The following is a 27,680-nucleotide window of genomic DNA, read 5'->3' on the forward strand; positions in this document are numbered from 1 at the left end:
TGTGCCCACTCTCCCCACATGTCCAAGTCTTTCTCTCCAGAGTCCTTGCTTCCTCTACACCTGCTGTGGCTCCACCTATCTTAGCATCATTTGCAAACTTGGCCACTAAGCCTTCAATCCCCTTATCCAAATCATTAATATACAATTGTTTTCTCTGCAATGTTGGAGGTTGAAGGGAAGTATATAAAATTATGAGAGGCAATCACAAGACAATCACAATTATATTCCCGGGGTGGAAATTTCAGACAGAATAAAAGAATAAAAAAGAGTGTGAAACAGCATACAAAACAAAACAAACTGCTTATAAAGTGTCATAAACATATCTATAAATAAATGAAATCATGTGTCCGAAAAGGAGCAGGAAGAAGGCCAAGCTTATTAATTCCCCACCCCTTATTCAACTGCTTGGTAATTATTATCTCATACACATTTAGCAGCTATATGTACATATGTACACCATCCACTATATGTACACCAAATTATTTACATTTGAACACTAATCAAATATTTACAAAGCCATACAAAAAAGAAAAAAAGAAAAAGAAAAGAAAAAAATCCTAATAAACTATACAGTATCTTAGTCATATTTACAACCGATTACCCTATAATCACCCTTCCCAATACAATCAGCATAACAAATATTCCACTCACAATCACCTATCCTCATCCCAATATCCTTTTAAACAAGTGTTTTTGTACATATTTTTTAACTGAATTATGCCTGTGCTAAGTTTTATTCAGATGAAATCAGTGTAGCTAGGTTCCATGTTTGGCATAAACATTGTGGGCTGAAGGGCCCGTTCCTGTGTTGTCCTGTTCTATGTTCTTATAAAGCACAAACAGCACAGATCTCTGGGGCACATCACTAGTCACAGGCCGCTGGTCCATAATACAACCTTCCACCACCACCTCTGCTTCCTTCCATGAAGCCAATTCTCTGTCCAGTCAGCTGGCTCTCCCTGGATCCATGCGATCTAACCTTCTTGAGCAGCCACTATGCGGAATCTTATCAAAGGTTGGCTGAAGTCCATACAGACAAAGTCTGCAGCTTTGCCCTCAACCTTTTTGGGTACTTCTGCAAAAGCAATTTTAATAAGCAATTGGTTGAAACTCTCTGCTCTGCTAATTGTTTTATGATTTATAATCAGATTAGAATTTTAATGTTGTGTGATTTTCTCTGCCATTTCCTTTATAGGGAAGTAGACTATTTATACCTCTAATTGAGTGATGTCATGTAGAGGCACCTCACCAAGACTGAATGTTTGTGTTATACGTCTTATTCAGACATCCCCTCACTACATCCCAGTCAATGTTCCAGGCTTCATCGATCTCTGCAGGTTTGGCTTTGTATTTTTCAGCAAACTGCTTATTGAAAGTGTAGAAAACCTTCTTCCAATAGGATGCTGCCTGTGTGGAAATTTCCCGCTGGATGGTCCAGGATTTGTAGTAATCATTGACAGTTTGGTAATCCTTGTAGGGTTTGTATTCCCCATTTGTGTCGTTATTACTAAAGGATACATTACCTGCGACTAAAGCTGTGCAGACGTCAGTTACGTTACAAGACGTTGACTCTTTAACCGTTGATTTGTGAATGATCCTTTACCTGTGACTGAAGCTGTGGAGACGTCAGTTACAAGACGTTCACTGTCTATCCATCGATTGCAATTGAGTCCTTCTGGTCTGTGCTGCTTACAAGAGTGCTGTGAGTGTACTACGGTCTCTGAATCACAGAAAACCCCACAGAAAGGACATTTCTTGGTACAATTAAATAACCCTTTGAACATCACATCCCTGGGTCTAATGGATAATTCTTCAATCTTTGCTTGGACATCCCAGCTTGTTACCTCACTGAGTAGTCTCTGCTCCACCTCTTCAATAGATGGCAGAACTGCTTCTGCCCATTTCTTGCCATCACCGTCACTGTGAAACAGAACAAGTTTCATTTCATCTTTGGGCATTGAGATCCTGTCCTTTAACTTTTCAACAGACATGTCCAGGAAGCTCTGAGCATTTCCAGCAAAGTTCTGCATCACTGCATCCTCAACAATCTCTTTAGCTTTCCCAGTGATCTGTGTGAGGATTCCTTTAGCCAGACGGGTAAACGTGCTCTCTCCATCACGTTGTGTCTTGCAGTGTTCAATAACCTGGTGATGGAGCCAGTCTTTGGCCAAATTCTCAAGGTCAGTGATATACCGGTGATAGTCATCAAATGTACCCCTTTGTTTCAAGTGCACCAGGAGGGCCACAGTGAAGTTGTTGCGGAGACTGTACTTGCTCTCAGGGTCATTTTGTTTCATATCATATTGTTTCGGCTTGTCTCTGATTCTCATCCTACTCTGTGTAAATATCAATGAAGAGATCATAGTATTGACCCTTCATGTTTTCCAGTCTTTGCCGCGGGTCGTGTTTCTGGATGAACCTCGTCTGCATCTCTTGGAATCTTGGTACAGCGTAACCACACAGGTGAAGTTTAAACTCAGCCCTGAATTCCTCACTCATTGTGAAGTTTGGGTGTGAAATATTGTTAATTTTCTTCTGTATAATATTCAAAAGTTCAATACAATATCTAATGTCATAATCCATGTCCATTTTTGTGATGTCACTGATCCATTGATGGCATTCATCCTCTAGGGACTGTGTTATCATTGCTGCCTGATTAACATCTGATTGGTGCAAGGATATCCCAATTGTGGTTTTAACACATCTCATCCATGTCGTGTTGATGTGTTTCCCTTCAATTTGAAAGCACTGAGTTCCCTGTTTACAGAGAGGTTTTCTTTTTAGCATTTCATTAATCACCCTCCCTTGAGTTGTTGTGTTCTCTCTGAGAAGTTTTTCAATCTCCAGTTCGATGTTTCTTTCTCTACAGGGCTGATAGTCCAGCTGTGACAGTGTGTCTTGCCACATCTTTCCAAAGGCAGTTTGCAGTTCCTCATCACCCAACATCTGATTTGCCCCTTTACACTTTAATAAAAGCTCCTTGACCTGGTGTTCGATCTTCTTGTGAGATTTATTCCAAATAGCATCCACTTTCTGCAGTCCCACACATCTGTTCACGGCATCCTTACATCTCTGCATTGAATCATCCTGAAGCCGTCTGCATAAACTGGAGATACTGAGCTTGAATTCCACCCTGTATTTCTCCATCAGCTGCACGTTATCAGCCCCACTTTCAAACAGAGCTTTTAGTTTATCCAGAGTCTCACCCTCCCTTTTGTTAATCTCCGTCCTGATCTCACGTTCCAGTGTTTGGAGCAGTAGGTTGAGGTCACCACTGGCATTGTTTACTGTGTTATCAGCCTCGTTTCCCCAGGAGTGTGTGAATTTGCGGAGCTCCCACTCCCAGTCCTTGTACTTCACAGAGAGCTGGTTGTAAGCCTCTGCGACTAGACTGTTCTGAAAGCTGAAAATGAAATTCTCATGTTTCACCTGCTCCCAAAGGCCAGTCATCCATTTGGTAAAGTCTGGGATTGTGAAAGCTCCTTGGTCTGGTTTCCCTTTGAGTAAACATTGAATGAGACTCTTCTTCAGTTGGAAGACGTGTTCACTGTAGCCAGTGTTGACGGCAGCCATTGGGGGTGTACCTTGCCACAGACCAGGGATGTACCAGTTGTCCTTGTCAGCATCATAGTCCATCACATCACGGAACGTAACTCCCTCCACCTTCTCCAGTTTTGCTGCAGCCTCTGTCATCTTATCCAGCTGTTCCAGTAGTTTCTGACGACCTCTCAGATTGTGATCATGTGCACTCACATCTCCAACATTCTGGTGGATAAATATACACTTTGGTCTTTTCCCCGTCAGTTTCATGCGGAGTAAGGAATGAACAACAATCTGTAAAATATCTTTCATCTCTGCGATGTTTTCCATGCCTATGTTTACCAACGTTATGTTGCTTAATCCCACCACAAATGTTGCCAGCTCATTGTCGTGTTCGTAGCTGTCTGTTAGTGTTGCAAGTTCTGGAGCTCTCAGCCCCTCCGTGTCAATGACCAGGATGAAGTCACAGCCCAGCTCCTCCGCCAGTTTCCCTGTGACCTTCATCAGCTGCATGTAGGCCCCTCGAGTACATCGGCCGCTGCTCACAGCAAACCGCAAACAGAACATTGTATTGAGGAGCGTGGACTTGCCTGTGCTCTGAACTCCAATCACTGTCAGCACAAACACTCTTGAAGCACGTCCCACCTTCTCGGCCACTGCTTCCAGTACAGCAGTGATCCATGAAACAGGAACGTTGGAGACGTCTCCATCAATGAGCTCCAGTGGGAACCCATCCAGCAACAGTTCAGCAGCAACACCCGGTAACTGAAGCACATGTGGGTGGATCTGTGTTTGTTGCTTGATGTTGTGTTGTGTCACTGAGAGTTCATAAACCTGGCCCAGTTCCCTCATGAAGTGCTCAAGTCCCAGGGAACTATCAGTCATCTTCTGATCCATGTCCTTCAGCTCCTTGACATTCTGCATTGAGTCTTTGCTCAGTTCTTTATAAACCCTGCGCAATCCTGCCATGATTTCCCTTGATTTACTGTCCAGCATCAGCTTCAGCCACTGCAAGGAAATGGCCTTGTCATCCCCACCAGGACAGGTGAGGTGGTCAATGAATATCTGCATCTCCACCGACAGGCTCTGTCTGAGCTGAGCTTCCCGGATTCTTTTCTTGTCTTGGTCCAGCTTGCGGTTATACTTCTCTGTGGTTCTGTCCCCACGGAGTTTCATCCGAGACTTCTCTTTCTCAACTTTAGTCAGCCCTTGCCAGGGCTCTCCATGAAAGGGCAGCACTCTCTTTTTATACCAAATGATGTCTGCAGGGTCAAGACTGCCCAGTATTTTGGTCAGGTCCTTGGCCCGTTGTATTTCAGGCTGTTGTTCATCGACCTGAATCCCACTTTCTCTCGCAATGTCACCCATTTGTTCCAGACTCAGGAAGCACTGGTCCCCGTCACTCATTAGAATCACTTGTTTTACCTGAGAACGAAGTTTTTCCACAAGTTTGGCCTCGTTTACATTTGTCCGAACAATGCATTGTTGAGGTTGTAACTTCAGATCATTGAACAGTTTCTTTACCTGCTCAGGGGTGATGTGTTGCTCACTGATGTTAGTGTTCACTATCAGAAAGAGTTTTGCCGGTGACTGTGCGAGAGAGGTGAGGAATTCTCTTTCCTTCTCACCGATAACGTCAATGAAAATAAAGAGAGCAGCAGAGACTTTTGCCAGAAACCGAGTGTGTCCCTGATAAGTTTCAGCATCACCTCGGAGGTTGATGAATGCAGCAGCCTCCGGGAAAATGTCCGTGTTGCTCTTCCCAGAAGGTAGATACCAGCTGATCTCAGCCATCCCATCCGATATCCCACGGGGCACATTCCCACATTCCATCCCGGAGTGCAGGAAGATGTTCTGCTGCAGCTGGGTCTGGCTCAAGGTAAGATTGAGGAGTTTGGATTTGGACATCGTGCACCTTCCGAGTCTGAGGAAGGAGACAGTTGGCACGGGTGCTGTCACGATGGGCATCTCCACAACGCGGCTGCTCCCTGTGGGAAATTGTGGGCACCATATTTTAACAATGGGCCTCATGGCCCAGAGGAGAAGGGTGGCACCAGGTCCTTCCATGGGTCCCCTCACCTTGTCCCTGGGGTAACTGTGCCCTTCCGGCAGCAGAAAGGGTAATGCAAGTTGGCACAGAGACATCTTCAGCATCAGTTCCTGCTGGAGAGAGTGGTCAGCACAGAGGAAAATGGCAGCAATGATATCCAGAGGGTTAATACCAGAATCTCCTGGCCTTTGTGCTTGAAAGAAATGGCTGAAATCTTCAACATCACCTTTGTTGTCTTTTGAAGACTGAGCAGGCGGCCATTCAGGATTCCTCGCCAGTGAATTAGCTGTGAGGATCATTTGGAGAAATCGCCAAGGAAGATCTTCTGGTCGAGTTGGTTTGCTGTCGTCCAGTTTACCCCAGGATACCTCCCGCATGGACGTCAGTGACAGTTTGTGAGGATAATGATCCTGTAAACCCAAATCCCTCACAAGTTGTAGGTGGGCTCCGATTTTCATCCTGGTTATTTCCAGCTGGTGGAACACCAATCATTCCCTGTGGGAGACCTGGTGAATGCCGGTGAGATGGATCCTCTGATCCCCAACTGTCTCCAAGGTCGGCCTCTCTCTGTGGTTTGGACGTCAGGTCCTTGGCCCGTTGTATTTCAGGCTGATGTTCATCGACCTGAATCCCACTTTCTCTCGCAATGTCACCCATTTGTTCCAGACTCAGGAAGCTCTGGTCCCCGTCACTCATTAGAATCACTTGTTTTATCTGAGAACAACGTTTTTTCACAAGTTCTGCCCTGTTTACATGTGTCCGAACAATGCATTGTTGAGGTTGTAACTTCAGATCTTTGAACAGTTTCTTTACCTGCTCAGGGGTGATGTGTTGCTCACTGATGTAAGTGTTCACTATCAGAAAGAGTTTTGCCGGTGACAGTGCGAGAGAGGTGAGGAATTCTCTTTCCTTCTCACCGATAACGTCAATGAAAATAAAGAGAGCAGCAGAGACTTTTGCCAGAAACCGAGTGTGTCCCTGGTAAGTTTCAGCATCACCTCGGAGGTTGATGAATGCAGCAGCCTCCGGGAAAATGTCCGTGTTGCTCTTCCCAGAAGGTAGATACCAGCTGATCTCAGCCATCCCATCCGATATCCTACGGGGCACATTCCCACATTCCATCCAGGAGTGCAGGAAGATGTTCTGCTGCAGCTGGGTCTGGCCCAAGGTGAGATTGAGGATTCTGGATTTGGATATCGTGCACCTTCCGAGTCTGAGGAAGGAGACAGTTGGCACAGTTGCTGTCACGATGGGCATCTCCTCAACGGGGCTGCTCCCTGTGGGGGATTGTGGGCACATTTTAACAATGGGTCTCATGGCCCAGAGGAGAAGGGTGGCACCAGGCCTTTCCATGGGTCCACTTACCTTGTCCCTGGGGTAACTGTGCCCTTCCGGCAACAGAAAGGGTAATGCAAGTTGGCACAGAGACATCTTCAGCATCAGTTCCTGCTGGAGAGAGTGGTCGGCACAGAGGAAAATGGCAGCAATGATATCCAGAGGGTTAATCCCAGAATCTCCTGGCTCTTTCATTTCAAAGAAATCACTGAAGTCTTGATCTTTACTGTTGTAACTGTCTGTGTACCGAGCAGGGGGCCATTCAGGATTCCTCGCCTGTGAATTAGCTGAGAGGATCATTTGGAGAAATTGCCAAGGAAGATCTTCTGGTCGAGTTGGTTTGCTGTCGTCCAGTTTACCCCAGGATACCTCCCGCATTGACACCAGTGACAGTTTGTGAGGATAATGACCCTGTAAACCCAAATCCCTCACAAGTTGTGGAGTGTTCAGGTTTTCAGACCAGCTATTTACAGTTGATGAAACACTCGCCATTCTCTCTCACTGGGTGAATGTATTTCCTGGGATCTGTATGCCCTTTCCCGGAGAGGTGGTTCTTATCCTGGAATTCCCAGGATGTCAGTGCTCCTGTCTTGTATATTGCAGTTGGGTGAATCTTCACCAGTTGTACGTTTCTGTCCCAGTATCTACCTTGAGGCCTGGGCTCCTATTCCACAATATAGCACGGTGCCTGGATACAGGCCCAGGATTTATCCAGTTGTCCGGTCTCCTGTCCCGGGATATTTCACAGAGCCCAGACGACCAAGTTGTGATGTGTTGGAGTGCTGGAGTTCCTATCCTGGGATCACAGTGCTGGTCACCTCTTTGGCTCTGACTGACGATCCTCTTGTTGCCTTGGCACCGTGTGTTTCAAGTACAGTCAGTGTGTGATCATCGTGGGTACCTGGAATTGGTCACCAGAATTATACATGACCTTGGAATTGGATTATTATTGTCACATGTATCAAGATACAATGAAAAACTCTGCATACTATCCAGTCAAATCATACCATACATGATGCAATGAAGCCTTACAAAAGTACAAGTAGCACAAAAATAAATATACCAGTGTAGAATGTATTCTACCATGTTACAGTTACAGTGAAAGTGCAGATTAAAAAGTGCAAGAACCTCAATGAGCTATTGCTGTTGGTGGCGGTCCCTGGGGGTTAGGCCACTCCTTGGGTCATCCCCCTCATCACTTGGTGGACAGGGATGATTGTCTGCCCACAGGGTATCCCAGGTCCTGCTTGCTGGGGTGCAGTGTGTTCTCGAGCTTCATTAAACAATTTCAAGTCAAGTCAAGTCAAGTCAAGTTTATTTGTCACATACACATACGAGATGTGCAGTGAAATGAAAGTGGCAATTCTGAACCTGCCTAGGGTCTGGCCTTTTCCTGACCTCGTCCAGGCTGCTACATTGGTTTATTGTTGGTATTACTGCTGTTAGATTGTGAGATTGTGATTATCCCTTTATTTTAATGGAGGACGATTCAAGAGTCTGAAAGCGCCCTGAATCTGGTAGGATGTGCCTTCATGTGTGCGGACGGGATGTTGAAGGACAAGAAACCAAAGTGAAGAATTGGAATCCAAGATACCGAAGGGAGATGATGCCTAAAAGCCAATTAACCGAAAGGTCATGACACCTAAATTTGTTTAACTTCGTCCAATGCATTTGATAAAAGTTTTCTCTACAACTGACCCACTTATCCAGCCCGAAGGAAATCGCTGAGCGCAAAACGACCAGTACATTCACATCACTGAACCAACACAGGGAGCTAATTTATTCTTAATAAAAGGTAGTGTATGCATTGTGGTAGTCAAAATTAATTGTTACAGTGTTACTGTTGGTGTAAATACCTATGAAACCAATTTGGATTATCATTTTGTTAAATCAACCGAAAGTTCCAATCACACGGGGTTTTATTTTATATTCAGGAAAGTCCAAAAGTGGTGAAGGAAAATTAAAAGTGACCCCCACCCTCCCGTCTCCCCCGGCCAGTGATGTGATGGACGCAGGGGTCTGGACCAATCACTGAAAGGGGATCGGGCAAATCCCGTCCCTGGAGACGTCGTCCTTTCGGCATGGAGTCCGTTCGGGTTCGTGTCCTTTCAGCGTCGTGCCCTTTTGGTTATTTGGCTTTTAGGCGTTGTGTCCATTCAGTTATTTATTTATCGGTGTCGTTTCCATTCGGTATCTTGGCTTCCACTTCTTTGCTTCGGCTTCTCATCCTTCGATGTCCCGCGCCCCTTCATGCTTTTGTAATCATTGCCTGATGGAATCGAGGGAAGAGAGCATGGTGTGAGTCGTCTTTGATTATGTTGGCTGTTTTCCTGAGGCAGCAGAAGTGTTAATATAGTCCATGATGGTTTGTCTGGTCTGTGTGATGGATTGGACAATATTCCCAACCCTCTGCAATATCTTATGGTCTTGGGCAGAGAAGTTTCCAAACCAAGTTGTGATCTATCTGGATAGAATGCTTTCTGCTATGTATCTTTTTTGAGACCATATCTGAAGGATTGTGTACAAACCTGGTCCTTACCTAATGAAATGTGCACTTTCAATAGAGGGAGTGCATTGATGATTCTCCAGACAGTTTCCTGGGGTAAAATCAGAGAATCCAGGAAGTGCTCAGGGGTTCAGGCAGCATCTATGGAGAGAGATACAGAGTCCAAGTTTCAGGTTTACACGGGTTTGTCACATGAAGAGAAATAGAGTAAATCTGCCCTCTATTCTTGCTGTTCAAAAGACTGAGCGATCTTGCAGAAACTTGTGAAATTCTACCAGGCTTGATGGACTGGACACAGGGAGGAGGTTTCTCCTGGCTGTGGTATCCAGGGCCAGGGGCAGTGTTAGGTATGACATATAATTAGCATATGTGATGTCTTGTGCAAGGGACGCATGCACACGGGAGACTCCAGGTGGCGTCCTGGAATAAAAAAGCTTGTTAATTAACTCCCGTGTCCGAGTGTTAGTTTAAGTCCGTTCCAAGCACCCAAATACACAACGATTGGCGACGAGGATGAAAAAATACAAAAGAAAATAAAGAAAGAAAAAGGTTAAAAAAGCAGTTGTAATTAGAAACAAAATCTAATAGCGCCAAGCAAAAAGATTTGGCGGCAAATGGTTTTGAATTGGCGCCAAAGCAAAGAAAAGAAAGAATGTAACGGGAAGCAAGAGCGCAAGGAAGACAAGCGGGGCAATAAGTGTCACCGAAGAGCGCAGTTGGAAGCTAAAAGCTATGGTGTCATCTTACCGGGAAAGTTTTCCAGGGCTGTGCAGCCCACAGCCAGGCTCAAGCAGCCGTCACCAACTTCGGGTGACTTCCAGGGCCGTGTACCATGCAAGCCATGGACAGGTCCGGCTGCCGTCACCAACTTCGGGTGACTTCCAGGACCGTGTAGCCCACGGCCAGCCCCAGTAGCCGCTACCGACGTCAGGTGAGGGCCTAGTACCGTGTAGGCCACGGACTGGTCCGGTAAAGCCACCCATGAAAACCGAGTCTCCCGCCCGGTCTCTAGAGACGGCCGGGAGCGGAGAAAGCCCGGACGTGACAGAAAGTCCGGCCTCGAGGAAAGAGGGTCCGGTCGCGCGAGAGAAGCGGGCAGGCCAAGCGAAGAGTGGGTCCGCGCGAGAGAAGCAGGGACACAGCACTTACCCGGCCCCTGCTGGCGGGCCACAGTCCCGAAGGGTGGAGCAGTGGGGGCCAGCAGCTGAAACGAGCGGAGTAGCGGAGCAGCAGAGGGAAGCCGCCGTGGTGACAGCAGGCAAGCAAGTTGGCAGAGTAGCTGGGGCCGGCGACAACGAGAACAGCAGCGAAGCTAGCGGCAGCCCGGTGAGGCCCGGAGGAGTCAGCTGCAGCAGCGGAGGCCCGGAGGAGTCAGCAGCAACAGTAACGGTGGGGACAGCCCGAGAGGTCGAGGAGGCACCGGAGTCCATAGGCCGACAAGCCAGACTTCACAGTAAAAGCGGGACTGTTTGAAAGTAATGCTGAAGATGGTCTCACTGAGGATCATCCATGGTGCTGAGGACATTGTGGATGGAATGTAGAGTGAGCTGGTCGCCCTGTAAACAATAGGTAGAAATGCAGTGGGTGCCCACCAGGGGTCAGTGGGCACAGGCGGGTGGTGCAGGAGACCTCTGTGGCCGTCCCTCTGTTAAACAGGTAGACCATGTTGGATACGTTGGGGGGCAGCCTCTTTGGGATGGGAAGAAACGGGCATGTTTGTGGCACTAAGTTTAGCTGCAGTAAATAGGGACTCAATTGTAAAGGGAACAGTTGGGTGAACAAAGTCCTTGAATTCTGTGTTGTCCTCCTGGTGAAAGGTACAGGTACTGGATTTAGTGTTGTGCAATAAACCAGATATGATAAGAGAACTCGAGGTAAAGGAACCGCTTGGAGGTAGTGATCATTATATGATTAGTTTTAATCTGCAATTTGAAAACGAGAAGGTGAAATTGGAAGTCTCAGTGATGCAGTTGAACAAAGGGGATTATGAAGGCATGAGACATATAGATTGGGTGAATCAAATTGGCAGGGGTGCTGAGGAAGAGGATTTCTTGGAATGTATGCGGGATAGTTATCTAAATCAACATGTAGAGGAACCAATGAGAGAGCAGGCTATTTTAGACTGGGTATTGAGTAATGAGGAAGGGTTAGTTAGCAATCTTGTTGTACGTGCCCCCTTGGGCAAGAGTGACCATAATATGGTTGAGTTCTTCATTAGGATGGAGAGTGACATTGTTAATTCAGAAACAATGGTTCTGAACTTACAGAAAGGTAAATTTGAGGGTATGAGACGTGAATTGGCCAAGATTGACTGGCAATTAATTCTAAAAGGGTTGACGGTGGATATGCAATGGAAGACATTTAAAGACTGCATGGAGGAACTACAAAAATTGTTCATCCCAGTTTGGCAAAAGAATAAATCAGGGAAGGTAGTACATCCGTGGATAACAAGGGAAATCAGGGATAGTATCAAAGCGAAGGATGATGCGTACAAATTAGCCAGAAAAAGCAGCATACCGGAGACTGGGAGAAATTCAGAGACCAGCAGAGGAGGACAAAGGGCTTAATTAGGAAAGGAAAAATAGATTATGAAAGAAAACTGGCAGGGAACATAAAAACTGACTGCAAAAGTTTTTATAGATATGTGAAAAGAAAGAGATTAGTTAAAACAAATGTAGGTCCCTTGCAGTCAGAAACAGGTGAGTTGATCATGGGGAACAAGGATATGGCGGACCAATTGAATAACTACTTTGGTTCCATCTTCACTAAGGAAGACATAAATAATTTGCCGGAAATAGCAGGGGACCGCGGGTCAAAGGAGTTGGAGGAATTGAGTGAAATCCAGGTTAGCCGGGAAGTGGTGTTGGGTAAATTGAATGGATTAAAGGCCGATAAATCCCCAGGGCCAGATAGGCTGCATCCCAGAGTACTTAAGGAAGTAGCTCCAGAAATAGTGGATGCATTAGTAATAATCTTTCAAAACTCTTTAGATTCTGGAGTAGTTCCTGAGGATTGGCGGGTAGCAAACGTAACCCCACTTTTTAAGAAGGGAGGGAGAGAGAAAACGGGGAATTACATACCAGTTAGTCTAACATCGGTAGTGGGGAAATTGCTAGAGTCAGTTATTAAAGATGGGATAGCAGCACATTTGGAAAGTGGTGAAATCATTGGACAAAGTCAGCATGGATTTACGAAAGGTAAATCATGTCTGAAGAATCTTATAGAATTTTTCGAGGATGTAACTAGTAGCGTGGATAGGGGAGAACCAGTGGATGTGGTGTATCTGGACTTCCAGAAGGCTTTCGACAAGGTCCCACATAAGAGATTAGTATACAAACTTAAAGTACACGGCATTGGGGGTTCAGTATTGATGTGAGGTGGGGGGGTTGGGTGGATGGGATGTTGTGCGTGTTGGGTGAGGGACGGGGCGGTGATGGGGATGCACGGGGGAGGTGAGGGGTGGGTGGTTGTGGAGGGGGAAGGGGTTTGGAGATTGAGAAGAGATGATAGAGAACTGGCTGGCAAACAGGAAGCAAAGAGTAGGAGTAAACGGGTCCTTTTCACAATGGCAGGCAGTGACTAGTGGGGTACCGCAAGGCTCAGTGCTGGGACCCCAGCTATTTACAATATATATTAATGATCTGGATGAGGGAATTGAAGGCAATATCTCCAGGTTTGCGGCTGACACTAAGCTGGGGGGCAGTGTTAGCTGTGAGGAGGATGCTAGGAGACTGCAAGGTGACTTGGATAGGCTGGGTGAGTGGACAAATGTTTGGCAGATGCAGTATAATGTGGATAAATGTGAGGTTATCCATTTTGGTGGCAAAAACAGGAAAGCAGACTACTATCTAAATGGTGGCCGATTGGGAAAGGGGGAGATGCAGCGAGACCTGGATGTCATGGTACACCAGTCATTGAAAGTAGGCATGCAGGTGCAGCAGGCAATGAAGAAAGTGAATGGTATGTTAGCTTTCATAGCAAAAGGATTTGAGTATAGAAGCAGGGAGGTTCTACTGCAGTTGTACAGGGTCTTGGTGAGACCACACCTGGAAATCCTTTAAAACCGAGATGAGAAGAACTTTTTTCACACAGAGAGTGGTGAATCTCTGGAACTCTCTGCCACAGAGGGTAGTCGAGGCCAGTTCATTGGCAATATTTAAGAGGGAGTTAGATGTGGCCCTTGTGGCTAAGGGGATCAGAGGGTATGGAGAGAAGGCAGGTACGGGATACTGAGTTGGATGATCAGCCATGATCATATTGAATGGCGGTGCAGGCTCGAAGGGCCGAATGGCCTACTCCTGCACCTAATGTTTCTATGTTTCTATGAGAGGGGAGCTGGCCAAAGTAGACTGGAAAGGGATCCTAGCAGGAATGACAATGGAACAGCAATGGCAGGAATTTCTGGGCATAATCCAGAAGACGAAGGATCATTTCATTCCAAAAAGGAAGAAAGATTCTAAGGGGAGTAGGAGGCAACCGTGGTTAGGGATGGAATAAAACTGAAATAAAAGATGTATAACACAGCAAAGAGCAGCTGGAAGCCGGAGGATTGGGACACTTTCATAGGACAACAGAAGGAAACAAAACAGGCAATGTGGGCTGAAAAGATGAAGTACGAAGGGAAGCTGGCCAGGAATATAAAGAAGGACAGTAAAAGCTTCTTTAGATATGTTAATGGAAAAAGAGTAGCAAAGTCAAATGTGGGTCCCTTGAAGGCAGACACGGGTGAAATTATTATGGGCAACGGCAGAAGAGTTGAATAGGTACTTTGGATCTGTCTTCACTAAGGAAGACACAAACAATCTCCCAGATGTACTGGAGGACAGAGGCTCTAAGGGTGTAGAGGAACTGAAAGAAATATTCATAGGCGAGAAATAGTATTGGGTAGGCTAATGGGTCTGAAGGATGATAAATCCCCTGGGCCTGATGGTCTGCATCCCAGGGTCCTCAGGGAGGAGGCTCTAGAAATAGTGGACGCATTGGTGATCATTTTCCAATGTTCAATAGATTCAGGATCAGTTCCTGTGGATTGGAGGACAGCTAATGTTATCCCACTTTTCAAGAATGGAGCGAGAGAGAGAAAACGGGGAATTACAGACCAGTTAGCCTGACTTCAGTGGTGGGAAAGATGCTGGAGTCAATTATTAAAGAGGTAATAATGGGGTATTTGGATAGCAGTAAAAAGATTAGTCCAAGTCAACATGGATTTATGAAAGGGAAATCATGCTTGACTAATCTTCTGGAATTTTTTGAGGATGTGACAAGTAAAATGGATGAAGGGGAGCCAGTGGTTGTAGTGTATCTAGTCTTTCAGAAAACCTTTGATAAGGTCCCGCACGGGAGACTGGTGACTTAAATTAGAGCACATGGTATTGGGGGTAGGGTGTTGACGTTGATAGAAAATTGGTTGGCAGACTGCAAGCAAAATAGTAGGAGTGAACGGGTCCTTTTCAGAATGGCAGGCAGTGGTGAGTGGAGTGCCGCAAGGCTCGGTGTTGGGGCCGCAACTGTTTACCATATATATTAATGATTTGGAAGAGGGAATTAGGAGCAACACTAGCAAGTTTGTGGATGACACAAAGCTGGGTGGCAGTGCGAACTGTGAAGAGGATGTTAGGAGGTTGCAGGGTGACCTGGACAGGTTGAGTGAGTGGCAGATGCAGTATAATATAGATAAATGTAAGGTTATCCACTTTGGCGGCAAAAACAAGGGGGCAGATTATTATCTCAATGGGGTTAGGTTAGGTAAGGGGGAGTTACAGCGAGACTTGGGCGTCCTTGTACACCAGTCACTGAAAGTTGTCGTGCAGGTACAGCAGGCAGTGAAGAAAGCTAATGGAATGTTGGCCTTCATAACAAGAGGATTTCAGTATAGGAGTAAAGAGGTTTTTCTGCAGTTGTATAGGGCCCTGGTGAGACCACATCTAGAGGATTGTGTACAGTTTTGGTCTCCTAATTTGAGGAAGGACATCCTTGTGATTGAGACAGTGCAGCGTATGTTCACGAGATTAATCCCTGGGATTTGGGACTGTCATATGAGGAAAGATTGAAAAGACTAGGCGTGTATTCACTGGAGTTTAGAAGGATGAGGGGAGATCTTATAGAAACATATAAAATTATAAAAGTACTGGACAAGCTAGATGCAGGAAAAAGGTTCCAATGTTGGGCGAGTCCAGAACCAGGGGCCACAGTCTTAGAATAAAGGGGAGGTCATTTAAGACTGAGGTTAGAAAAAACCTTTCACCCAGAGAATTGTGAATTTATGGAATTCCCTGCCACAGAGGGCAGTGGAGGCCGGTTCATTGGATGGATTTAAGAGAGCATAAGATAGAGCTCTAGGGGCTAGTGGAGACAAGGGATATGGGGCGAAGGCAGGCACGGGTTATTGATAGGGGACGATCAGCCATGATCACAATGAATGGCGGTGCTGGCTCGAGGTGCTGAATGGCCTCATCCTGCACCTATTTTCTATGTTTCTATGTACATGAATATCTCAAAGCGGTTGCAGTACATTCTCATCAGCGAGGATAAACAGTTAGTGGTTGTAATATACGTCACTACTAATGACATGTAAATAAGGGATCAATGGCTACAGGATGGAATTGTCAGTTACCAAAGTGGTGGTGCACAGAAAAGGTGCTATTCCTTGCAATGCAGGAGGCTGAGGTGTGATTCTATAGAGGTAAATATAATCATGAGGGGGACAGTGTGAATGCACTGAGTCTTTACCCAGGGTAAAGGAATCAAGAACCAGAGTTCTTTGGTTTCAGGTGAGAGGGAAAAGATTTAATAGGAGCCTGATGGACAACTTTTCATTCAGGGGGTCTTTTCATTTTTATGAGAACATGGAATGCGTTGCCAGAGAAGGTAGTTAAGGCAAGTACTATAACAAAATTGAAAAGACATTTGGACAGGTACATGGATAGAAAAGGTTTAGAGGGATATGGGCCCAACGTGAGAAAATCGGACAAGCTTAGATGGTCGGTATCTTGGTCGGTATAGATATAATAGGCTGAAGGGCCTGTTACAGGGTGGTATGACTAATCAGGCCCTTTGGCCAACCATGTCCATACATCTTTGCCCATATACATTAATCCATTTGCCCGCATTAGATTTGTATCCTTCCATGCATTACAGAGCAGAATCATGAGCAGGACGTTCAAGATTGTAATCTCTGCATTGTTTCTGGTGTCACATGCTCCTGAATATAGGAATACATAGATAGGCCAGATGAATGTGTGGCCAAAGGGATGGTGTAGGAGGGAGGGCTTTGGATGTTGGGACATAGACATTTCTGGAATGGGTGCAGCCTATACAAGCAGGTCAGTTTGCACCTGAATGGGGCAAGGTCCAATATCCTTGCTGGCAATTTTAATTGTTGGGAAGATTTGAAATTAATTTGGTCAGGGGAAATGGGACTTAGACTAGATGTGTGATTGAGGGTAAGTTTCAGTCAACTGTAGAAACACCAGGTCAGTCATTAGGTAGAACAGACATGGGAATGATGTTGTACATGGTAGGATGAGAAGGACAAATTGCATCTATTTTTTGTAAAGATTCTGACCAGTAAAGCAGACGAACTTAACTCTGATCAGCATGTGGGTATATGGTATTTTTGCAATCACTGAGACATAGTTGAAAGACCAGCAACTCAATGTTAAAAGGTATAGAAGTTCCAGGCATGACAAGGGCAGTGTAAGAGGAGTGAGCATTGCATGATTTGTGAAGGACATCATCATTGCACTAATGAGGGAGGATGATTGAGCAGGCACTTCAAATGCAACAATATGGGTAGAGGTTAAAAAGGGGAGTAGATTCCCAACAGTTAGCAGAAGATAGAGGAGCAAATATCAAGGAAAATTGCAGAGAGAAATTGTATTGGAATAATCGGGGATTTGAATTTCCCCAGTATTGTGGGATCATCTTCATGAGATAGAATTACAGAGGGTAATGTTTTTAAAGTGTATCCAAGAAATCTTTTTGTGCCAGAAGATAGATAGTCCACCTATGGATGGGGCCATGCTGGGCGTAGTCCTATGGAATGGTCAGATAAATGGGTGAATGTCAGTTGGTGAGCACTTTGGCATTAGTGGCCGTATCTCAGTAAGTTTCTGTTTGGGTTTAAACCTCAGCAGAATCAGTTTGACTTCACAATCCCTCCCAACACGGCCGCTCCCACTCTACCTGGCCCTCCTTCAATAGGGAGGTTTCACGGCAGCCGGGTCACGACCCATGACCTGTACTGTTGCTACGCTACTCCAAATGGATTACACGCGATGAACTGCAGGTAGGCACTTACCATTGTTTCCAGCGTAGCGGGCCCGTTAAAACCCCACCGCTGAAATTGTCAATTTTTGCGCTGTAAATAATTATGGAAATCGGGATAAGCGTGTGAGACATTTAGCCTACTTCAGAATTCCAAAAGTGAGGAGAAATGACGGTAGATAGAAGCGAGAGCTGAAGGGACAACAACAGCCAGAGTGCTTGGCGAACATTGGCCGTTTGCTCACTGCATTTCATCAACAGTAAGGCATTATTTGTGTTTTTTCTTGATTCCTTTGGCATCTAAAAAGTTTCAGAAGCGATAAATCTGGCTGTAAATTTTTTAAATCGCCCATGGTTCTCAAGTGGATTTTTACATACAAAATGAAAACGCATCTGAAGAAAAATTTACAGCCAGATTTATCACTTCTGAGACTTTTTAGATACCAAAGGAATCAAGAAAAAACACAAATAATGCCTTACTGTTGATGAAATGCAGTGAGCAAACGCGATAATTCCCAATATTTTTTATTCTGATATCTGCACAGCCAATGTTCGCCAAGCACGTTAGCTGTTGTTGTCCCTTCAGCTCTCGCTTCTCTGTACCTTCATTTCACTTCACTTTTGGAATTCTGAAGTTGGGTACGTGTCTCTCACACTTACCCCGACTCCCACAATTTTTTACAACGCAAAAATTTAACATTTTGGCGGTTTTTAACAGGTAGGAAAGTACGCGTTTCTTGCATTAATAACATATACTGGAAGTTACGGATGTCCTCCAGATGGATTGAGCGGCTCCATGCATCAAGCCCTATGACCCAGTTACTTTACGTGCAACCCCCCTTTACCTCCGTTGTGGCAATCCCACAGCTGCTGCCGGTCTCCGTCCCCTCTCTTGTCCTTACCTCTCACTAGAGTTGTGTCTGTGGCTCCGATCACACGATCTCACCGCTCACCCTGCCAGAAATAACATTGGAAGGTGAGTGAACTGAACACCAGAGACAGCACTGAATAAGTGTAACACAGACCAATAGACAGCAAAACGCACAGTGACTGATTACCAGCTCCTTCCTTCAGTGTCCCGGACAGATGAGTGGCTGCTTCAGGTTGTCAGTGTGACTTCTGCCCAGGTTGTGCCTTGTTTTACTGAGAGCTTCAGTGCTTTCAGTTTCACCCCAACCACATCCTTGGCTTTTCACAGAAACCATGTGACTGTCTGTACGGGTTTTTAGATTTGCTTAACAAGAAGAGGCTGGGGATTATTTTCATGATCATTGGAGGCTGAAGGGTGACTTTACAGAAGTTAATAAAACCATGAGAGGCAAAGATAAGGTGGATGGTCACAGCGTTTTCCCTGGTGTTGGGGAGTTAGAGGGCACAGGGTTTAAGTTAAGAGGGGAGAGATTTAAAGGGAGATTTAAAGGGGTCCTCCTGCAGGAACTATACATCAGGAGGTGCAACTCCAGAGCCAGTAAAATCATGGGAGACCCCTTCCACCCCTGCAACGGGACTGTTCCAGCTGCTACGGTCAGGCAAACGCCTCCGTTGCCATGCTGTGAGAACAGAGAGGTGGAGAAGGAGCTTCTCCCCAGAGGTCATTAGGACTGTAAACTCCTATCTCACCAGGGACTAACTTTACTGAACCATTCTACTGCTTTTTTTAAAATAGCTGTTTGTTTCCCTTTTTCCTTCCGCCCACAATATTTAATATGTAAAAGAATATGTGATTGTTCCATTCTGTTTGTAGTTTGTTTGGTTGTTTGGTTGTTTGTCTTTTTGCACAAAGTCCGCGAGCATTGCCACTTTTCATTTCACTGCACATCTCGTATGTGTATCAAAACAGGCCCTTGAGCCCAAATAGTCCATGCAGACCAAGTTACAAACGAAGTCGTCCCAGAAGCCCGTGCCTGGTTCATGTCTCTCCAAACTTTCCTATCAATGTACCTGTCTAAATATCTTTAAACATTGTTATTTCACCTGCCTCTACTAGCTTCTCTGACAGGTAAAGTGACAATGTTTAAAAATATTTGGACAGGTAAACAGATAGGAAAGATTTGGAGGGACAGGAACCAAGTTACTAACTCAGTAACTGTGTTAGCAAGGACGAGTTGTGTGAAGGGCTGTTTTGATGCTGTTTAGCTCTATGATTCTAACAGTCATGTGGCTTCTATGAAAAGCAAAGGATGTGGTTGGGTCGGGTAGAACTGAAGTCACTGAAGCTCTCAGTAAAGCCGAGCACACCCAGGTACATGGATAGGAAAGGTTTAGAGGGATATGGGCCAAATGTGAGAAAATGGGACCAGCTTAGATGGTCAGTATGTTGGTCGGTATGGACATATTGGGTTGAAGGGAAGTTACCGTGCTGTAGGACTCTAAACAGGCCCTTTGCCCCACCATGTCCATACATCTTTACCCATACGCACTTGCCCGCATTAGATCTGTACCCATCCATTACATCTTTACCCATCCATTTGCCCGCATTAGATCTGTATCTTTCCATGCCTTGCATGGCAGAATCATGAGCAGGACCATTAAACTTTATCATCCCCAGAGGGAAATTGGTCTGCCAACAGTCACAACACACAAGGTACACAAAAACTTGAAATTTAAAGTGAAAACAAAAAGAAAAAGACAAGTGACTGATGTCTGGCCGCCGTGTGCACAGCGCCTTCACCGGAACAGATAAACAAACAAACGAATGAATGCTGGCTTATCCCCTGGGCAGAGGTTTCTAAACAAGAGTGCCCACCCTCACGCACACTGGGTCCCCCTTGTTGTCCCACTGTCCTCACAGCAGTCCCCCATGCCAGGTCCTCCTTTGTCTCCCCCCACCTCTGGCTGCACTGTCACCGAGGTTCCTGCTGACGCCGAGGCCCCACCACCGCCGAGGCCCCCGTTGCCGTCGAGGCTCAAGCTGACGCTGAGGCTCCCGCTGCCATCGCCGAGGTTCCCATCACCGCTGAGGCTCCTTCGGTCCAGAGGCGTCTCACCTACCGCCCTCCCCTGGGAGGCCCTAAGCTTGCAATCTCTGCATTGCTTCTGAGACTGTCACATGCTCCTGAGTATAGGAATACAAAGATAGGCCAGAAGAATGTGTGGCCAAATACATGGTGTAGGAGGGAAGGCTTTGGATGTTGGGACATACTCATTTCTGGAGTGGGTGCAGCCTATACAAGCAGGTCAGTTGCACCTGAATGGGGCAAGGTCCAATATCCTTGCTGGCAGTTTTACTCCTATTGTTGAGAAGGTTTGAAACTAATTTGGTCGGGGGAATTGGGACTTAGACTAGATGTGTAATTGGGGGTAAGTTTCAGTAAAGTGTAGAAACAGTAGGTCAGTCATTAGGTAGAACTGACATGGGAATGATGTTGTACATAGTAGGATGAAAAGGTCAAATTGCATCTATTTTGTTGTAAAGATTCTGACCAGTTAAGCAGATGAACTTAGCTCTGATCAGTATGTGGGTATATGGTATTTTTGCACTCACTGAGACATCGTTGGAAGACTAGCAACCAGCGAGTAGCTGCGCCTTGTAGCTGAAACCTTCCAATCCAAGCATCATTCTGGAAAACCTCCTCTGCACCCTTTCCAAAGCCTCTATCTGTGATGAGGCGACCAGAACTGCACGCATTACTCCAAATGCGACCTAACCAAAGTTCTATAAAGCTGCATTATGATTTCCTGATTCTTATACCCATGCACAGACCTGTGAAAGCAAGCATATCGTAGACTGAAGGTGAAGGATATAATAAATAAAAGTTACATTGAGGTGGTCACATCTTGGTGACAGGCAGATCAAAAACGTTCTTAAATGCCACGATCGTATCAGCACATTCCAGCCACTCACCACTACTCTGTGTCAAAAAACATGCCCTGCACATCTACTTTAAACTTACCTTCACTCCCCTTAAAACTATGGCCTCTAGAAATTTACTGTAAACCATTCTGTAAAAAAGGTTCTGAATATCGACTGTAATGGCAATTTCTAACTTTTCCAGTGTCTTCTTTTCCGTTGCCATTACTGTTGAATGACCCAGTCATACACACGTACATGGTACAATAGTATTTATTGCAAAGCACATATATCACACTACAGCATGTTGCTTCTACTGTATAGCAGCATGGACTGCCAGCACAAGTTGGGTTAGGATAATATGAACAGTGTAGTAGGCGGAGTTTCTAATAATAAAGCACTACATTGATTAGTAAGTGAAGTAACTATTCTACATCTTTCCTTGTAGAAGTAAAAATGAAGCACATCTAAATAAAAGTGACCTAAAAGAATAAACATGTTACTATGTGATGACAACAATACAGTACCCGAAATGCTAATAGCGCATACAGGGACGTTCAGATGGTTTAAACAAAATTCCCATTTCTAAGGGGCATCCTACAAACCCATCCCGCGCACATACGATATAGATCCGCGTCTCCTCCCTTCACCGGCGAAATAACCGGTTACATATGCGGTGAGAGCACCGGTGGCCCGGGGGATGGTCACGGTGAAGCTGGGGCGGCGAGCATGGTGGTGAGGGCGAGGGGGCATAGCCAACGGTTGGTCTGCAGCAGCAGAGCGTGAGGGAAGAGACAGTCCGACAGTAGAAGGGTAGATTGGACGTGTCGCATCAGCATACGAGACAGCAGGACGTGGTTCCTTCACAGGAAGGAGATGTTGACGGTTGCATCCGTAGATCCCTCTGTCGGCGCTCACCAGGTACGAGCATGGCTCATTTGCAGGGCTGTGGATGTGACCCAGATGGCCATAGCCCTTGTCGGTCTGCAGGCGAATTACTTGCTCACTGGAGAGAGGTTTAAGTGGTTTGCTGGACTTGGCGAAAGATCGTTTCTGTGCATCACGTTTCAGCTGGAGTTGTTTCTGGACAACGGGAGGTGAACGGACCTGTGGCTGTAGCAGCTGCTGGGGTACGGGCAGGGCAGCACGAGTCTGCTGAGACACAGGCATTGGGCAGGAGACCCCATTATTGGGTCATGGGGGATAATCCTTAAATTGAGCCGGTCCAGGTGGACATTGGATTTGGCAAGGTGTAAGCGCTCCATTCATTGTTTAGCGATCTGGACAGCCCGTTCTGAGAATCCGTTTGACTGAGGAAATTCAGGACTGCTGGTGACATGGCGAATATCCTATAGTTGAGCAACGTTTTTGAAACACTGGCTGGTGAACTGACTGTCGTTATTTGTCAGGACGCGTGCAGGGGCACCATGCACGGAGAAATGGCGCGACAACTTTTGAATGACAGCATCAGATGTAATGGTTGAAATCACGCTTGAAAATCCGCCAACATTCAGCGATATCCGAGTCAAAGATCAGAGGCTTGCGAAATGAGCTGGCCATGGCAACAACTTTCTATCCGAAAAGCCAATGCAACTGGCACGATTTTACATGTCATTTAATGTGTCCTTGCAGCTCTTTCTGAGAGGCATCATGTTCAATCATTTGTGTGCAGAAATGTGATTGCTGTGTTAAACATCCCTTGTTGAACTGAGGAGCAATCATCAAAAGTGTGGAAACTCTGGACGTTCGGTTCCTTCTTGCGTCTCTTGTTGCCTTCAGTTTTGCGTTCTTTCTTTAACTTTAAGAAAATGTGAGCACTTACTGCAGGAGTCATCACTCAATGAAGCACGTGTCTAATGACAACTTTTCTGGTTGATGTCCCATCTTTCAGGAATAATTTTCCTTGTTCCTTCAGCTTTACACGGCTAAGAGCCACATATAGTTGGCCATGTTGAAATACCGGTTTCTCGAGGTGTATCAAGACCTTCTCCAATGTTTGTCCTTGTGCTTTACGAATTGTCATCGCAAAACTCGACTGAATTGGGAATTGGCTCCGCCTAATGGGAATGTTTTCGACTTCTTTCAAATTGATCATCTTCCTAGGTATGAGAACAATCTCTTCTTCAAAGGCACCTATGTTGATTCTAGCAATGATGAGATTATTGTGTAGCAGTTCTACAATCAACCTCGTTCCATTGCATAGCTTTGGGGGTTGCAAGTTTCTCATTAAAATGATTGGAGGTCCTTTTATCAACTCCAATTTGTGTGGTGGTAATCCACAGATCTTGACTGAATCAAGGAATTCCATTGGGAAGTGAGTAGCATTCATTCCGTCAGAGACATTATTGAAAGAATAGTACTCCCTCATGGTTCCAGAGAAGCGTCTGACACATGTATCATTGATTCTTCTCATCGTATCGTTGAGAAGAACCAAGATACAATTCACGGAGAATAATGTTGCAGGGTGGTCGAATGCTGGATAGATATACTTTAATCAATGCAGTCCTCCAGTGTTCTTGCTTAGAGAATCATGTCTTCAGGAATGTTAATTTCATTGTCTTCATTCTTGTCAATCTTGTCTTCTCCAACATTCAACAAAGATTGAGAATATTCACCCTTCGGTCAATCGCATATTCCTCTTCAATTCAAACTTGGTGAAAGTTCTCCACAAGTAGGATGTCTTGATGCAGGAATTTTGAACATCAACATAATTTCAAATCTTCACTACAGGAAGGAGTTGTCGAAAATCGCCACAACTAATGGTAAGAATCCTCCCAAAATGATCATTTTTGTGGCATACATCTTGAAGAGTTCTGTCCACCACTTCAAAGCACTCCCTCCTAATCATTGGGCACTCATTCCAAACAATGAGCTTCACTCGGTACACAAAATTGCTGGAGAAGCTCAGCGGGTGCAGCAGCATCTATGGAGCAAAGGAAATAGGCAATGTTTCGGGCCAAAACCCTTCTTCAGACCCAAAAGGTTTTGGCATTGCCTATTTCCTTCGCTCCATAGATGCTGCTGCACCCGCTGAGTTTCTCCAGCATTTTTGTGTACCTTCGATTTTCCAGCATCTGCAGTTTCTTCTTAAACAATGAGCTTCACTCTCCTGATGAAATCTCCCGTTTTAAAGTCGCTGTCAATGTTGCACGTTGAATTCTCCATCACGTGGATGGGTATCTTGAATCGAGAATGTGCAGTTCTTCCACCAGGCATTAATGTAGCTGTGATACCAGAGGATGCTACAGCAATAGCCACATCACCGTGACGTCTAGCTTTGGAGATGATCAAATTTGTGAGAAATGTATTTCCTGTTCCTCCTGGTGAATCAGTAAAAATCATTGAAGGTAGATTCCTTTGCAAGACTGCCACAGAAGGTAGTTGAGGCCAGTTCATTGGCTATATTTAAGAGGGGGTTAGATGTGGCTATGTGGAATGGCTAAAGGGGATCAGGGGGTATGGAGAGAAGGCAGGTACAGGATACTGAGTTGGATGATCAGCCATGATCATATTGAATGGCGGTGCAGGCTCGAAGGGCTGAATGGCCTACTCCTGCACCCATTAACTATGTTTCTATGCAAGCAGTTGCACACGTGGTCATACACTCCTCTCAGCTCAGCATTCAGCAGAGGCTCCTTCTCATCAACAAATCGCTGTTGTTCTGATCTATTGTTATTCAAATCAACATTTTCACCATCAACGTCCATCCTTTCATTTCTTAGTCGAGGCAAGGAAAAGCTTTCCAGTGTATAATTGCAATTCTCAAGCTTGTCCTGAATATACAACAGAGCCTGATCATGATGCCTCTCATCAATTGTGATATTTTGATCACTGTTTCTTCTTCGCTCGCTTTCAAGGTGATCCTCAGACATTGAATCCTTGAAGCAATCCCATAATTGTCAAGGATTGTTGATGTCAGTATTTGTCAGCAAAACAACAAACAAATCCCTCATTGCACTGGGGAGTCTTGTCATCTCAACATCTTCCATTGCTTGTTGCCAATGGACGCCAGCTTCCAACAAACCATTTTCTCTGCAGATGCCTTTGAAGGAAGGAAGAATATCCCCATCATGTGCCGTCAATGAATCGAATGATACTGGCCCTTTGTCGTGATGGAGAAGCAGTCTCAAGTAGTAGAGGTCACCACATCTTGGAGAAACTGTATACACTCTTCCCAGAACACAGGCTTCAAAAATACCTGGGAAATCTTCCACTCTTCCCAACCTTCCTTCTTTGCCATTTGCTATTGGTCCATGTGTAACTGGGGGCGCCGGGGCGATGGCAGCCCTGCCGGCAGTCTGTTCGTATTTTCTTTCTTTTTGTTATTTTTTAGTTTGTTAAAAGTTTGTTTTAATGCTGGAGGATGAGATGGATGTTCTGCAACTGTGGCGGGGCCTGAATGCCATTACCTCCTACAAGGTGAAATGAGGAGGCAGCTCAAATGTCAGTGAAGCATCACTCCCTGACGAGCTCAATGCGTTTTACGCACGCTTTGATAGGGAGAACACTGATGTGCCTTCCCGAGCCCCCATTCGCCGTTATGGTATTTCGGTCACAGTCACAGAGGCCGACGTCAGAAAATCCATCAGGGGGGTGAACCCTCGGAAAGTGCCTGGACCTGATGGTTTACCCGGTCGTGTTCTAAAAACCTGTGCGGACCAACTGGCTGGAGTTTTTACGGACATTTTCAACCTCTCACTTCTGAGGTCTGAGGTTCCCACCTGCTTTAAAAGGGCATCAATTATACCGGTGCCCAAGAAGAGCAAGGTGACGTGCCTCAATGACTATCGACCAGTGGCACTAACGTCTGTGGTGATGAAGTGCTTTTGAGAGGTTGGTTTTGGTGCATATCAACTCCTACCTCAACAAGAACCTCGACCCACTGTAGTTCGCTTACCGCCACAACAGATCAACGATGAATGCGATCTCGCTGACTCTCCACTCCGCTCTGGACCACTTGGACAACAAAAACTCATATGTCAGGCCATTATTCATTGACTACAACTCGGCGTTTAATACAATCATCCCCTCCAAGTTCTCAGAACTGGGTCTCTGTGCATCCCTCTGCAATTGCATCCTCGACTACCTCATTCACAGACCAGTCTTGTCGTATTGGTGGATATGTGTCAGACTCGAGAACAATCAGTACGGGAGCACCTCAAGGCTGCGTGCTCAGCCCCCTGCTGTACTCACTCTATACTCATGACTGCGTAGCCGGTCATAGTGTGAACTCCATCATCAAGTTTGCCGACGATACCACTGTTGTGGGACGTATCACTGATGGGGACGAGCCATAGAATAGAAGAGAGATTGACCGACTGACAAAATGGTGCCAGCACAATAACCTGGCTCTCAACACCGGCAAAACCAAGGAACTGATTGTGGACTTTGGAAGGGGTAGGATGGGTACCCACAGTCATGTTTATATCACCGGATCAATGGTGGAAAGAGTCAAGAGCTTCAAATTACTGGGCGTGTATATTTCCAAAGATCTGTCCTGGTCCCAGAACACTGATGCCATTATAAAGAAAGCTCATCAGCGCCTGTACTTCCTGAGAAGAATACGGAGAGTCAGTATGTCGAGGATGACTCTCTTGAACTTCTACAGGTGCACAGTAGAGAGCATGCTGACCGGTTGTATCGTGGCTTGGTTCGGCAACTTGAGCGCCCAGGAGCGGAAAAGACTGCAAAAAGTTGTAAATACTGCCTGGTCCATCATCGGCTCTGACCTCCCTACCATCGAGTGGATCTACCACAGTCGCTGCCTCAAAAAGGCGGGCAGCATCATCAAGGACCCACACCATCCTGGCCACACACTCATCTCCCCGCTGCCTTCAGGAAGAAGGTACATGAGCCTGAAATCTGCAACATCAGGTTCAGGAATAGCTACTTCCCCACAGCCATCAGACTTCTAAACTCAACTCAAACAAAATCTGAATTTTAATAGCCTATTGCACTTTATATGATTATTTATGTGTGTATCTATCTATATATTATTAAAACTGTGGTGTGTGTGTGTGTGTGTGTGGTTGTGTGTGTGTGTGTGTGTGTGTGTGTGTGTGTGTAAATATGTGTGTGTGTGTGTGTGTGTGTGTGTGTATGGGTGGTGTGTGTGTGTGTGGTGTGTGTGTGTGTGTGTGTGTGTGTGTGTGTGTGTGTGGATGTGTGTGTGTGTGTGTGTGTGTATGTGTGTG

The 27,680-nt window shown here is 45.6% G+C and overlaps 1 long non-coding RNA gene and 1 pseudogene across 2 annotated transcripts; both read right to left on the reverse strand.

Annotated features, from left to right (window-relative positions):
• Positions 1-620: 620 nt before the first annotated feature.
• LOC129693930 (interferon-induced very large GTPase 1-like) lies at positions 621-6,753 on the reverse strand (annotated as a pseudogene).
• A 2,457-nt stretch (positions 6,754-9,210) lies between these two features.
• LOC129693931 (uncharacterized) lies at positions 9,211-18,915 on the reverse strand. 2 transcript variants are annotated; one of them, XR_008722929.1, is made up of 3 exons: positions 18,742-18,915; positions 18,599-18,650; positions 9,211-9,572 (listed from the first exon to the last, which is right to left on the reverse strand). It is a non-coding gene; the product is annotated as an uncharacterized LOC129693931 (long non-coding RNA). The 2 variants fall into 2 exon arrangements; XR_008722930.1 differs by having other exon boundaries at positions 9,211-9,851.
• Positions 18,916-27,680: the final 8,765 nt, after the last annotated feature.

The sequence above is a fragment of the Leucoraja erinacea genome, unplaced genomic scaffold, assembly GCF_028641065.1.
Source record: "Leucoraja erinacea ecotype New England unplaced genomic scaffold, Leri_hhj_1 Leri_485S, whole genome shotgun sequence".
Lineage (NCBI taxonomy): Eukaryota > Metazoa > Chordata > Chondrichthyes > Rajiformes > Rajidae > Leucoraja > Leucoraja erinaceus.